General features: G+C 50.2%; 1 protein-coding gene and 1 long non-coding RNA gene across 6 annotated transcripts in view; both read right to left on the reverse strand.

Moving 5' to 3' along the window:
- RNF152 (ring finger protein 152) overlaps window positions 1-4993 on the reverse strand; it is a 78255-nt gene extending 73262 nt beyond the window's left edge. For 3 of the 5 annotated variants that reach the window (XM_027069096.2, XM_027069102.2, XM_027069101.2), the window contains exon 1: window positions 4710-4993. The gene's annotated coding sequence lies outside the window, so the exon portion shown is untranslated. Of the gene's footprint in view, window positions 1-2586; window positions 2700-3350; window positions 3475-4709 lie in introns of all 5 variants that reach the window. The other 2 variants (XM_027069098.2, XM_027069099.2) reach the window with 2 other exon arrangements.
- A 1589-nt stretch (window positions 4994-6582) lies between these two features.
- LOC106979381 (uncharacterized) overlaps window positions 6583-14075 on the reverse strand; it is an 81002-nt gene continuing 73509 nt past the window's right edge. Inside the window, exon 8 of the long non-coding RNA XR_008291528.1 lies at window positions 6583-7022. This is a non-coding gene — a long non-coding RNA (uncharacterized LOC106979381). The remainder of the gene's footprint in view (window positions 7023-14075) is intronic.

The raw sequence follows: 14075 nt of genomic DNA on the forward strand, positions 1-14075 counted from the left end.
ATTTATCACAACACCAACAAAGGTATTTAAGGAACCGGCGCGTCCTACAGCAAACTCTCTCTACCAGCCACCAACTGCTTAATCCACAGCCCCTTGCAATGCCTGCCCCTCAGCACCCAACCATTTTGAGGGACAGCATGGTGAGGAAGGCTTTAAAACTGACCACCTTCGTTGTCAACGTTGTCAATATGGTTGCTGATGGAAGCACGAATGTGCCAGAACCCAACCCAGTGTTCTGCTGGTCCCGTGACCAGAAAACAGCGCATATCCGAAGTGCCTTTTCTAAACATCGGAGTCACAAGGGGGTGACCCAAGGCCACCTACACACATGCCTGCCCCCTCGAAATCTTAGTTGTGGCCCTTATTAGGCCCACGACCACTCCTTCTCTACCCCAGGCTGTTCCAGACAAACTCAGGAAGTCTTAGACAAGAGGCAGATGGTGAGGGAGAGAAAGTCTGTAAGCAACAGCTCTCTATTACATAATGCTAAACACAGAACCTCCTAGAACTAGCCCTGGAACTACCTCCTGGCCTATCGCTTCAGAATAAACAACTACTCAAAACAGGCAACAAGAGAGAACACTTTTTTATTTGATGATCAATGGACAATCACATTAGTATATATAACACCAACATATCAGTAAATACCATGGTGGGGCAGGGCAAATTCCTTAAGATATTTATTATTCATTCATCGCACTGGCACTCGTAAACACCCAACGTCTACAAAGCATGAGCTAGCCACACAGGAACACACTTCATAACCTCATCTAGGCCACACCACCTGCGGAGGTCATGAGAGAGGCTCACCTATATCCAGCTGTCCCTTCTGCAGGGCGAGAAATATTGAATTGGGGTTTAAATGGCATCATAGGACTAGTGTGGCCAAAGCAACATAAGTCACTTGTGGGTGACGTGGGTGTCGTGAATACAGACAGCAAGATCCTCCAGTTTCCTTTCCCACACTGCAGGGATCTCACACACACACTCAGGGTCACACCTCCATCACTTTGGGTCCTAGAGGGACCATGACGAGCAGGTCCCACCTGCTGACCACACAGGACACATCATATGGGAGAGAAAGAAATCTGTATTTAGCCAGAGATTTGGAGGTGATTTCTTACTGCAACATAACCTAACCTACATTGCCAATACGTCGCTGTTTATAAAAGACAGAACCTGCAAAAGTGCCTCCCCGCTCCCACCAACTGTTTCCTAAATCAGACAATACAAAAAAGCAGGGTTTGTTTCAAAATTCAAGTAATTCTTTGAAAAGTAGAGGGTGCAGACAGGATAGACAGGTTCAAGCAACTCTGAGGGAATAAAGAATGAAAGGGAATGACCTTTCAACAATGCTGAAATCTAAACATTCACGTGGAATTTAGCTGAAGAGCTGAAGAAAAGGTCACCTTCGGACAACAGGTCCGGTCACTTATGAAGTAGTGATCTCCCCAATGAAAGAGGCATTCAATGATCATAGTCCCTCAGCAGTCCAATACCGCCCTTTGTTCCTCTCTCTCTAGCTTCCTTTGAATTTAATCAGAATCAGGTCTCTGAGAAGCTCCCTGAAGGTGGTTCATTTTTATGTCTCCAGACACCCCACGCCCCCACCCCTTGGCATCTTTCACAGTCTATGATCTATCAGGTGCTTGATAAACATCTGCTGAATGAATTAAATGAACACTGTAGAAAGGACTCGGACACTGGACGCAAAGGTTGGTCTGATAACCTTCTAGGGCTCCCCCAGCCTACAGTTAAACACTACTGCAGACATCTGGGGGCAAGGAGCCTCCACCTACAAAAAGAAAAACCAAAATAAGCATCAATACAACACTTTATTATGATTTGTTACCGCACACAGTTTAAAACCACAGGAAACCTAACACTGCACTATGGCTATCTTTGTTCTTGGACGTGCATTTACATGTGCAGGCAACTGGTCTTCCCATGGGGAATTTTGTGTGTGAGGTATTTATTTTTTCTATTAAAAAAAAAAACCACACCCTTTGTTTCTATTGCATTATTAACACTCCCTATTATCCCATCACGTGGCTTTTCCTCTTGCTGGAACACAGCACACACCCTGCATTATTGCTGACATTAAAATTACTTGTCAAAGTACCTCTATCCTAACACCATTACAAACCTGATCTTCCCAAAGCGGTGGCCTTTGTTCTAGCTGAGACCAGATAACTCCTTCACCTCTCCCAGGGATTCCTGGATGCTCTGAGTACAGGGATCAATGCCAGTGCCACTCCTGTTTTTTCAAAGTCCCCTTTCAAAACACAACTACCCTAGAGGTGAATGACACATGTTTCAAGTTTTTCAATTTTATCTTTCTGTGGGTTTGGGGGCAGAAATGGTGACGAGAGAGTCTGCCATAGCCATGGCACTGCTGTGGCTGCAGTGCAAGAAGACAGAGCACCAGGAGCCCGTGGCCCTCCGCAATTGCTTCTCCCAGCAAGATAAACCTTGAGTCCACCCCCATCACCATTCTTATTCTCTGCTCCTCGTGCAGGATGCCAGGACTCTGTCCTCTAGGAGACAATGCCAGTGCCAAGGTGTCCTGGTATGTCTGAAGGTTACCTTTTCATGGAGCTCTATCGAGATAACCCCAGATTTCGTTAGCTCGACATCGAAGCAGAACTATCCTTGGAAAGAAAGGTACCGGCCAGAGTTTTTGGAAAAGCACCAACAACCTAAAGATAAAATGCAGACCGAGAGCCTAATGGTTCATGGCTATGTAAATGGAAACTTAACTAACGCTCCCGGCTCTCTGTTCTCTTTCTGCTCCCCCAACTGCCCTCCCTTCCACCTCCCAGTTAACTTACTGCTGGCATGTCCCTCCTGATATTGCAAACACTATTACAATGAAGGCTTGGAGGAGAGACATTATTTCGTAAGAAGGTTACTACATCTGACCAATGCCCTAATTGAGCACTGGTCAAATTTATAATCGGCCTTCCAGCCATACCTTTTCAACAAGCGATATCCATTACCAGACTGGAGCCAAAATGTATCACTACAGATAAGAAAGCAGGCATATATCCAAACCCCACATTCAGACACAACTGTCTATGTATTGATTATATCAAAATTCCCATCAGTAGAAACCCGGTGGAATTTATTCGACCCCAAACGCACCCTGCCCTCAATGACTTTTTCAAAAGGAAGGTTTCAAGTCATTTGCAATTTCCTTCTCAGACCCAGGAGTTTCAGCAGCCCCCAGGCTCCTCGACACAGACAGCAAAGGAATGGATGCAGAAACCACCCAAACAGCCCCGTGCAAACACTGCTGGCCCAAATGACCCAGAGACACCCAGGCGGCTACCCAGACTACTGGGGGTTACCTGCATCTGTCACCGAGTCCCTTTCACCCCCTTCTGCATGATGACATCAAGTGGAAACGGTACGCGTTTGGGAGGCAAGAGGCTGACAAGCAGGAAGCACAATTGAGCCTGAGCTTTGTTCAGCCTGCAGTGAAATACATGCAGTAAGGGTTAGATACGCGCAGCAGAGAAAGAAATCCGAGCACCCTCCCAGGCCAGCGGCGGTGGAGTGGGTGCACCGGGAGGTGGCGGAAGGCGGCGGAGGCGTGGAGCGCCCGCCAGCCGCGGAGGGGGCGTAACGCTCCCTAATTGTCTCTACAGGATAAATACCCCCCTCCCCCCACTCCGCTGCAGTCTCCCCCGCCCCCAAGTTCCCCGGTGGTACAGCTTCTACCAGCAACCGTAACCCCTCAAAAGGAAAGAAAGACAAGAAGGCGTAGAATAACATCTTGGGGCAAACACACACTAGCAAAATATACTAGTAAACCAGGTTATATGGGAATGCGGGGCGCCCGGTCACCCGCCCAGACACACACACACAGCGGCGCTGCATTCACAAGCATCCTTTCTTTCGCCCCTGTCCGCCACCTCATCAAGTCACTGTCACTCTGTTCAGCCGATTTCTCTACTCTTTCCAAAACCTTGCAGCGCTCCCCCCCGCCCCACCCCCACCCTAGGCGGGCTCGGGGACGGCAGCCTCGCGTGCAGCGTCCCACGCGTCCAGCCTGCTTTGTCCTGCCGCTGCCGTTCCAGGAGCAGGCGCCCCCGGCACGTGGGTCCGCACAAAAGACCCCCCAACATCTGGCCCGCCCCTGCTCCCTCTCCTCCCGAGAGGGGCTCCGGGGCGGCGGAGTGGCGCGCGAGGGCAACTTCTGGGGGGCGGGGAAGGCGCTCGACCAGGGGCTCGCTAGGGGACCATCCCGGGGCGCGTGCGGGGTGGGGGCGCCGCTGGGGCGCGCGCGCACGTGCACCCTCAGGGGCGCGCGCGGCGCGAGCACGAGACGCGCTCCCTCGGACCGGAGCTCCAGGGGGCATCCGAGGACTCCGAGGAGCCGCCGACAGCGCCGCTCCCCCGCCCCAGCCGCCAGCCCAACTCCGCCAGCGCTCCGGAGACACGCAACTCCAGGGACCCCGTCCCCGGCGCCCGGGGGCTGCCCCGCTGTGGCCCGCGCTCCCCTTCCCGGGACCCCTGCGGCCCGACTCCCCCCATCCACTGTGCAAAAGGCGCCCCCCGACACACCAGGCGGCGGCTCCCCTTCCCCGCTTCCCTGGCTCCGGGCGCGGCCGCCGTGGGGGCGAAGACATCCAACCCTTCGCGCCCCTCTCGCCGCCCCCGACCCGGGAGGGCCAGAGCAGAGAAACAAACCGAAAGTCACCGACCTCTCTCCGCAGCGGGCTCGGGCGCTCCCTACAGAGGCGGCGGCGGCGGTAGCGGTAGCATCGCGGGGTGGTCCCGGCGCGCCCGCCACCCGCTCCGCCAGACGCGCGCAGCGGCAGGCTGCGGGGCGGGCGCGGGGGACGCGGCGTCGGCGCCCGCAGCCCCTGCCCCCGGCTCGACCCTGCGGGAGGCGCCCCACCTGCCCGCCGCCCTCGGCGCTCCCGGTCGGACACCGCCGCCAGGCGCTCGGCTCCGAGCGGGAGCTTTTTGTGTCACCGCCCAGACTCAGGCACCGAAGGGGGTGGGGGCGGGAGGCCGGGCTCCGCTCCCCGCGGCACCGCCCCTCCCCGGCGGCTCCACCTCCTCCGACACCTCCCCCCCCTCCACGCCCCCGCGGCGGCGGGTCCGGGACGTGCGTCTGTCAGTCCGGCCTGCCACACCGACACCCCGAGCGCGGAGCTGCCCACGCTGGCTCGCGCGCTCCCTTGGCCACGCCCCAAGTGCCCAACCTCGGCCGGGACCTCGGCGTTGTCTTTCCCCTCCGCGCACTGGGCGGGGGTGGGGGACCTGGGCGACGATCAGGTGTGAAGAGGCGGCGTTCAGCCGGCTCCAGAGCAGAGCCGAGGTGGGGGCAGAGGCTGGCGGGGACAAATGTGCGGCTGGCGACCGAGGGACTGGAATCCGCGTCACCTCAGATACTTTTGGGCTGCCCCTAAAAGTTCACGTAATCCAAGCGGGGAGGGGTCCTGCTTTTGTGGAGTGGAGGACGCGTCCGGAGAGGCCGGAACAGATACCACACCACACCACCCCCCCCCCCGCCCCCCACACACACACATCACCGCCTCGCTCCCTGGGAGGGGGTCGGGGAGTAGGAAAGAGGCAGGTGCAAGTCCTGAGGGTTATATGGCAGGTGCGACCCACCGGGGCCCACCTTATTCTCCACCTTGAAACCCTGCTTAGAATGACTACTTCCTCCAAGGAAATGTAAAGACCTGGTCTCTTGCCTCTTGTTGTGACTGCAAAATTGGGGAATGAAGGAGGGGGGAGTCGCCCGTAGAGGAGGGTATCCGTGCTCTTTTTAAAGGATTTCTATGCAGAATGAAGATCCAAAACTCTATTCTATGACTCCGGTAAAGATAAGCCTTGACCATCCTGCCCGGATCTTCAGCACCAGGGCTTTACTGAATCCATCAACAGAGCATATGCAGCCTTTCCACTCCTGCTGGAGTGGAGCTGTCTTTCTGTCCTACTGTCTTGTCCACAAAGAAAGAACTCCCATGCTAACCTTTGCCAAAAGCTCATTGAAGTGCTTCTCCCAAGGAAAGGAAACCCTGTGAACCAACGAGGGGGCCCTGTATGACCTACTAAAATTCAAAATGTACTCAATCGACCCTCCTTGTTCCACGAGTAAAACCTGTTAATGGTCTTTCCAAATGTGTTGTCACTAAGCACATACAGAAATCAGTCACCCAGGGACAGGTTTATAGCTCGATGGCTGTCAGTTCTCTCCTAACTAAAGCGTTCACTTGGCTACTACCCCTTTTCCCTTCGTTCCCTGAAGTTCCTCGCTGCACCTGGCAGGAGTGAAAACTAGATGGGGGCTTTAAAAGCCTCAGGTATTCTTGAAGCAGACTTTAGGAGTCTTTATTTTCGGCCTCAATTTCAGGGCAGAAAAAAAAAAAAGGTTTTTTTCAATGAGACGCTAACGAGAGTATTGAAATCTCTGATGGTGACCAGGAGCTTGGAATAGGATGGTAAGTTATCACACCCAAATATTTTACCGGGAAAGTTTAGCCTATAAATATTATGATTATACACGAGGGTCTTTAAAGCCTACTTTTAAGAAGCTAATTTCAGGGACCAGTAATTATTCCAAAATATTTAAACTCTTCTTTCAGCTGCTTTCAAAACAACCCCTTGGGAGGATTCGAGCATTCGGCGTGGTGTGGGGTCACTTGCGTCCTTACTCATTCATTCCCGCTGGCTGGCATTTTAATTCACTCGACATCATGGGTGTTCTGCCTTCTGTCCAGTCTTGTGAAGCTGTCACGTAGAGAAGGTTAATTAACTGGGGCAGACTGGGATAGGCCAGTTCTAAGACTAGTTGGGGGCAGCCCCCCGGGGAAGGCAGCAACCGTTTGAGTCAGGGGAGGAACAGGCAGCGACACGTCTGAGCGGAGTGTTCAGCGAGGCCGGTCCAGGAGCAAGGCGCCCACGGCCGGGCAGGGTTCGGAGCTGCAAGCTGGCGGGCAGCGTGGTCAAAGCTTCTGGCCTCACATGCCAGACGGAGACACCCATCAGGATGGGCGCTGGTCCTGAGGAACAACATAAAGATCAGATATTCATGAGTTCATTGGACAGTATTCTTTTTTTTTTAATGTTTTTATTTTATTTTTGAGAGAGAGAGCATGAGGAGGGGAGGTGCAGAGAGACAGAGGGAGACCCAGAATCCAAAGCAGGCTCCAGGCTCTGAGCTGTCAGCACAGAGTCTGACATGGGGCTCGAACTCACAGACGGTGAGATCATGGCCTGAGCCGAAGTCGGACACTTAACCGATTGAGCCACCCAGGCGCCCCTGGACAGATATTCTTTGAGTACGGACTAGGATCAGGAGAGAGAAGAAAACAGACCCGAATCGCTGCCCTCACAGGACACACGCTCAAACAGAGAAAGCAGAGAATATACAGCCTAACAAATAAGTAAAATAAATTGCACATTGGAGGGTGAAAAGGCAAAGGGAGGAGCAGGAGAGGGGGTGATGAAGTCTCTGTGTGGGAAGAAATCTGAAATTTTAGTTCAGGGGCAATGGAGGGCCCTTCGAGGAGCTCACTGCAGGAAGTGAGGGAGCTGGGCAGGCAGTGAGCCCTTATCAGACAGCGCCCAAGAGATGGGTCTGTACTTCCCACGGGCAAAGTTCGGGAGACCAGGACTGGGTCACAAGGTCAGTCAGACTGGTAACATTGACTGATGCTTAGTCACCTGAGGTTGAACTAAAGCTGTTTAAATCCTGACAGGGATGAGCTTTTATTCATCTTTATACTCGCAGCATTGAGCACAGGTACCCAACAAGTGTTTATTGGCCTGAGCCCTTAAGTCTCTGAGACAAATGTGACCCCACAACCCCAAAGACACCCCTTCTATGGGGGATGATGTCTTCCACAGAAGAATGTGATGATGTCTTTTCATGGATTTTGTGACTGTCTTCCTGTTCTTTGAGGGCAGGGATTATCTTTCACCTTCTACCCGGAGCACCTAACACATGAAGAGGGCAGAAGAGAAGGAAGGAAGCAGGGGGAGGAGAAGAGAAAGAAAGAGGGGAATCAGGACAAGGAACAAGCAAACCCTGCTGGATGCTTACAACCCCGAAAGATCTTAATCCAGCTCAACAGTGACGGTGAGTTGTATAACACGTATGAGTTTTACATGTCAAAACTGCATCTTGAAACCGAATCACGGTAATAGTTGCACACTTAAAAACAAGTGGATTCAGGGGTGCCTGGGTGGCTCAGTTGGTTAAGCGTCCAACTTTGGCTCAGGTCATGATCTCACAGCTCATGGGTTCGAGCCCCACGTCAGGCTCTGCACTGACAGCGTGGAGCCTGCTTCAGATTCCGTGTCTCCCTCTCTCTCTGCCTCTCCCCTGCTCGCACTCTGTCTCTGTCTCTCTCTGCCAAAAATAAATAAACATTAAAAAAAATGTTAAACCAAGTGGATTTCATGGTATGTATATTATACCTCAGTAGAGTTGTTTGGAAACATCGAAGAAGCACCCCGCAGTCAGCCAGCTTTCACGTGCTGTCAGTGATGAACGAAGGAGCCATATTTAACCAAACACATTATCATCCGTCCTGATAGATAATTAAACCAAAGTGATTTGTGTGAAATAGCAGAAACCGTATTTTTGGTCTCTGCCCCCGGTTCCTGGCACAGAGCTCCTGAAACCCTTGTAATTCTCTAAGTGATAAAGGCACCAGGAGCATCTTTTGTTCTAATATTTGGCCTTGGCCCCCAGTTGCTGATGCCGAGTTCCTAAACCCCTGAGGATTCCCAGGGTGATAGGAATGTCTTTTGTTCTAATGCAGTGACTCTTGGTGGGCTCCTGGCTGAGTGCTGGTCACCCGAAAGTCCAAGCCATGAGGAGAAGCTTGGAATTTTCAGCCCCACATCCCCTTCTCCAGGGAGGGGAGAGAAGCTGGAAATGGATTTAACTATTGAGTAGGTCTATGTGATGAAGTGTCCATGAAAGTCCCCAAAGCAGAGTTTGGAAGGCTCCTAGGTTGGTGAGTATGAAGAAGTCGGGGGTGGGGGGCAGGGGAGAGGAGCACCCAGAGAAGGCATGGAAACTCCCAGCGCCTTCCCACCTACCTCCTGCTTCACATCTCTTCTATTTGGATGGTCATCTGTATCCTTTATCGTATCCTTTTATGATAAACCGATAAACAGTAAGCAAACTGTTTCCCTGAGTTCTGTGAGCCACTCTAGCAAATTAATTGAAACTGAGGAGGAAGTGATGGGCCATAAACGTCTGCTTTATGGCCCACCGGTGGTCAGGTGTTCAGGTGACCGCATGGAATTGCAATTGGGAGACGGGGCAGCAGGCTTGTGGGACTGAACCTTCGACCTGTGGGATCTGGCTGTATCTCCAGTGTGAGAATGGAGTTGACTTGTAGGACACCCAGCTGGTGTCACAGAGAATTGCCTGTGGGGAAAAAAAAACCCATACCTTTGGTAACCAGAAGTCTCAGAAACACAGTGGTCTGTGTGAAAGTAAGGGAAGAAGAGTGAGTTTTTCTCACTCAATTTGCAAATTTACTTTTCCCTTATGGGATATTTGCCACTTTAGGGCATATATAATCTTTTTAAAAGTCTAAAAAAGTTGTCTTAAACGATAGATAGTCTAGATAAAGTTTACCGATAATGATTGCTAAAGAGGGTGCACATTTCAAAACTGGTTTTTATTTGGGGGCCCTACTGAAGCCAATTCCGACAGACTAATTATTCTGATAAGGTATACCAAGTGAGAAAGGTACTCTATTGGATACATTGTTAAATCTCTTACCTACTTACAGCCAGGTACTCTGGATCTAAGGATAATGAGACCTCTCGGGAACAAAATACTGAAGTATTCTGGAAACCCCATAGGACCTTCAAGGAACTACATCTAGATCGCTTTTCTAAAAGTGGTGATGGATTGAACGAAGACAACTCATTGTTTTTTTAGCCTCATCTTTGATAGGTACAGCAGACATTATAGAGCAGCTGTCTAGAGTTATGTGAGCATAGTCAGGGTAATAGTCAACATGTTTAACCAGCTGTAGGCCTAGGCATCCACCAATTTGTTTGGACGATGACCATCAACAATGTAGCCATTTGGTGCGTCCTGGCTGAATGTCAGCCTTAGACTATGATACCAAAGTCCTCTAGGCACCCCCCTCAACAGCAGGTGTCTGCTGTGTTCTCATCACATTTGTACAGTTTGGGGTTGAGCAAGATCCTCATATCCACCGGTCAGTTGCTAATGTCTGCTCTAAGTACAGTAGAGGGAAATCATTATAAACTGAATTCCTTATACTGTACCATCAACATGAGACACTGTTCTCACTGCCTAATGGGCTGGAAGGACCACATCCGATCGGCCAGGGAAGATTTGGACTATGCAGCTCCTTTCTTACCCGCTGTCCCTCCCCTCCATCATCTGTCCTATTCTCTTTTCATCCATTTGTTCACCCATGCCCGTCAATCACGGTCCTCCCTATCTTTCCTTTCCACCGGCTGTCAGGTTCCTGGAACCCACTGATCTCCCCTCGGCTAACCTGCTGATCCAGCTGCCGGATGGCACAGTGGTGCAGCTCTGAGACAGGAGAAAAGGGAAACAACAACAAGGAGGTTCCACCACCATTGTTCAGACCCAAGTCTGCAACTACCACTTTGCCCTACTGGTCCACGAAGCTGGCTCTAGTCCTTCGGCAATGCATCCTTCCATACTCCATTCCTAGCCTGCATCTTACTCAAGCTGACCTGGCACCCCTTTACCCGACTCAGGCCCAGACCCAGCTTCACCCGCCCCTTCTCCCCACTGTCTCCCCTCTGAGCCACAGTCATTCTGAGCTGCAATCTCTCCAACACGAAGGAAGCAAACATCTGTTTTAGGCCCTTCTGGATCCCAAGGGTCAAATCAGGGCACCCTCTAGTGGTCAGGAGGAGAGATGTCAACCTCTGGTCTGCATCACCTAGAGGTCAGACCCCTGTAGGGGCCAGGATAGCGCAATGCTGAATTGGCTATTCTCTATATGCTTTCTACTCTTTTTGCTTTAATGTCTTTCCTCTTGATTCTCTCCCTCCCGGTGGGTGGAGTGCACTGGGAAGGGAGATGGAGTCAAGCACCCTCCACTCCATTCCCAACCTTTCTGCTTCACCGTTGTCCACAGCGGTTTGCACGTTCTCATATTTGGCTGTTCTAAAGAACCCAAATTATTCTGCTACAGGGCGAGAGAACCATCAAGTCCAAAATCAGTAAAGGATAACTTGCTTTTTGTTGGTGAACAGTAACTGGGCCTGTGTACCAGATAATGTTGCTGACCATAACCTACAGTATTTCATCCTCCCAAGTATGATGGAGAAGTAGTATGATCACCCCCACTTTACAGACAAGGAGACTGATGCCTACACCACTGACATACCTTGCCCAATAAGACAGGACCGGTAAATGGTGAATACAAACTTGACCCAGGTCTACCAAACCCAAAGCACTTCCCCTGACTATCTGCACCAAGATTTCTGCCGTGGACCACAGTCTCCAGGCAATTCCACTGCATTTGGCTGAAATGCATCTCAGCCTCTTCCAAGCTGCTCCTGTTGTAGCCCACGGTCAGCAAGTGGCTTCTAAGCCTGACACAGTGGCTCATAGTACTTCAGGGCCCCAAATCATCCCCAGATTTCAAGTGGATCTGTTCTTCCCTCTCCTCACCCTCACCCTTTGTTTGAACCTTATGCAGCTACGTGACCATTTATAATTGTCAATCCCCAAAGGTTTGGTGCTTTCAAGTTTACAAGGCTGTCTACATCTCTGTCTCTCACCATGATCTTCTGTCCCTTCAGTTTATTTACTTATTTTGAGAGTAGCGGAGGGGCAGAGAGAGAGGGAGAGAGTCAGCATGGAGCCCAACATGGGGCTTGAACCCACAAACTGTGAGAACATGACCTGAGCTGAAATCAAGAGTCAGACGCTAAGCAAATTGAGCCACCCAGGTGCCCACCTTCTGTCCCTTCAAAGCTCACTCATATTTCTCCAACCAGATTCATTCTTACTTTCTGTGAATTCTTGTGGCCTATCATTGTTCTTTTATTTCGAACTTAGTGCACTCTGCCTTACATCATAGCAAGCTGCCATGTGCACATCAACATATCCTTAGAGACTAGAACTCTTGTTTATTCCTTTCATCCGCTCACTCACACACACACACACACACACACACACACACACACACACACCCCAGCATCATATAGAATAGAGGGCTCATGCCTGCACATGATCAGTGCTTAATAAATGTTCGTTTTGATGACCAATCAGGAGTTTCTATTTTCCCTTCCAGAGTCATGCTTCCTAGCTTCCTGTATCAGCTCTCAGGGGATTTTCCCGAAGTTGTTTCTTCACCTATCTGTTATAACCTAGCTACTCCAGCTCAGCCAAAGTGGGATTTAGGGTTATTTCCAAATCATAGTGGGGAGGGAGGTGGGTATGGTGGGATAAAGAATTATGACGTGACCTGAGATTTCTCACTCCGGGCTTCAGGCATATGGACTTTCTAATAGCTATACTTACCCTACGTTATGGGTTGAAATGTGTCCTCTCAAAATCTGTATGTTGAACTCTTGGGGCACCAGGTGACTCGGTCAATTAAATGTCTGACTTCAGCTCAGATCATGATCTCATTGTTCATGAGTTCGAGCCCTGCATCGGGCTTTCTGCTGTCAGCATGGAACCTGCTTCAGATCTTCTGTCCCCTTCTGTCGCTGCCTCTCCCCCGCTTGTACACATCCACACACACACTCTCTCTCTTTCTCTCAAAAATAAATCAACATTTAAAAAAAGTTTGTATGAAGTCTTAAGCTCCAGTACCCCAGAACATGACTATATTTGGAGAAGGGTCTTTGTAGAGGTCGTAAGTTAAAAGAAAGTATTAAAATGGGCCCTAATCCAATATGACCAGTGTCCGTGTAAGAAGGGGAAATTTGGACACAGACACGTAACAAGAAAGATGATGTGAAAACAGGCAGGAGATGGCCATCTATAAGCCAAGGAGAGAGGCCTGGAACAGATCCCTTCTTCACAGCTCTTAGAAGGAACCAACCCTGTCAAGACCTTGATCTCAGCCTTCTAGCCTCCAGAACTGAGATAATAAATTTGTTGTTTAATCCACCTAGTTTGTGGCACTTTCTTATCATAGCCCTAGCAAACTAATGTACCTTAGGACTCCTGTTCACGTAGAATTGGATACCACACCCATGGTGGGATATCCAGGTGCCATTTATTTCCTGAGTACTTACTGACACTGGGTAAGCTAGAAAAGATAACCAAGCAGGGGCGCCCGGATGGCTCAGTCGGATAAGCATCCGACTCTTGATTTCCACTCAGATCATGATCTCTCAGTTCATAAGTTTGAGCCCCGCATTGGGCTCAGTGCTGACAGCGCAGGACCTGCTTGGGATTCTCTCTCTCCCCTCCCTCTCTACACCTCCCCTGCTCCTACTCTCCCTACTCTCTCTCTCTCTCAAAATAAATAAATAAACTTAAAAAATTACTTCTTTAAAAACTGAATAAATAAAAATGATGGCCAAGCAAATGCTCATTTACATGTTTGGGAGAAGAAGAACAGTAATGACGGCTACCATTTATGAAGCACTTACTCTGTGAGTAATGAAGTATGTTTAATACAATAATGTGTATAATCACTCTGTTAGGTACTTTGCAAATATCACCTAACTAACTCCTCCCATCTACCCAGCTGGGGTAGGTATTGTTACCCTCAGTTGTGGAAAGTGAGATTCGGAGATATTTATGTAAGTTGCCCAGGATCATACTTCTCGCAAGATTCAGTGGTTGCCTGTGACCTGTTACTCTACTTTGCTCTCTTTCCATATAGCATAACCAGCATCCACCCTACCCCACATGACTTCGGCAATCCTGCCTAGTCACGTGGTCACTCATGGTAATGCCATTTCTTTTGCCAGGAATTGGTTTAGGGCTGGGTAATGAGTCACAAGAGGAAGTTGGCTGGAAGGCTTCTAGGAAAGAGTTCTGCACTCTGGGAGGGAGAAGTAGTTCCCTTTTTTTTTTTTTTTTTTTTTTGCTGCTGGATGTTACCTGA

Source organism: Acinonyx jubatus, chromosome D3, assembly GCF_027475565.1.
Source record: "Acinonyx jubatus isolate Ajub_Pintada_27869175 chromosome D3, VMU_Ajub_asm_v1.0, whole genome shotgun sequence".
Classification (NCBI taxonomy): domain Eukaryota; kingdom Metazoa; phylum Chordata; class Mammalia; order Carnivora; family Felidae; genus Acinonyx; species Acinonyx jubatus.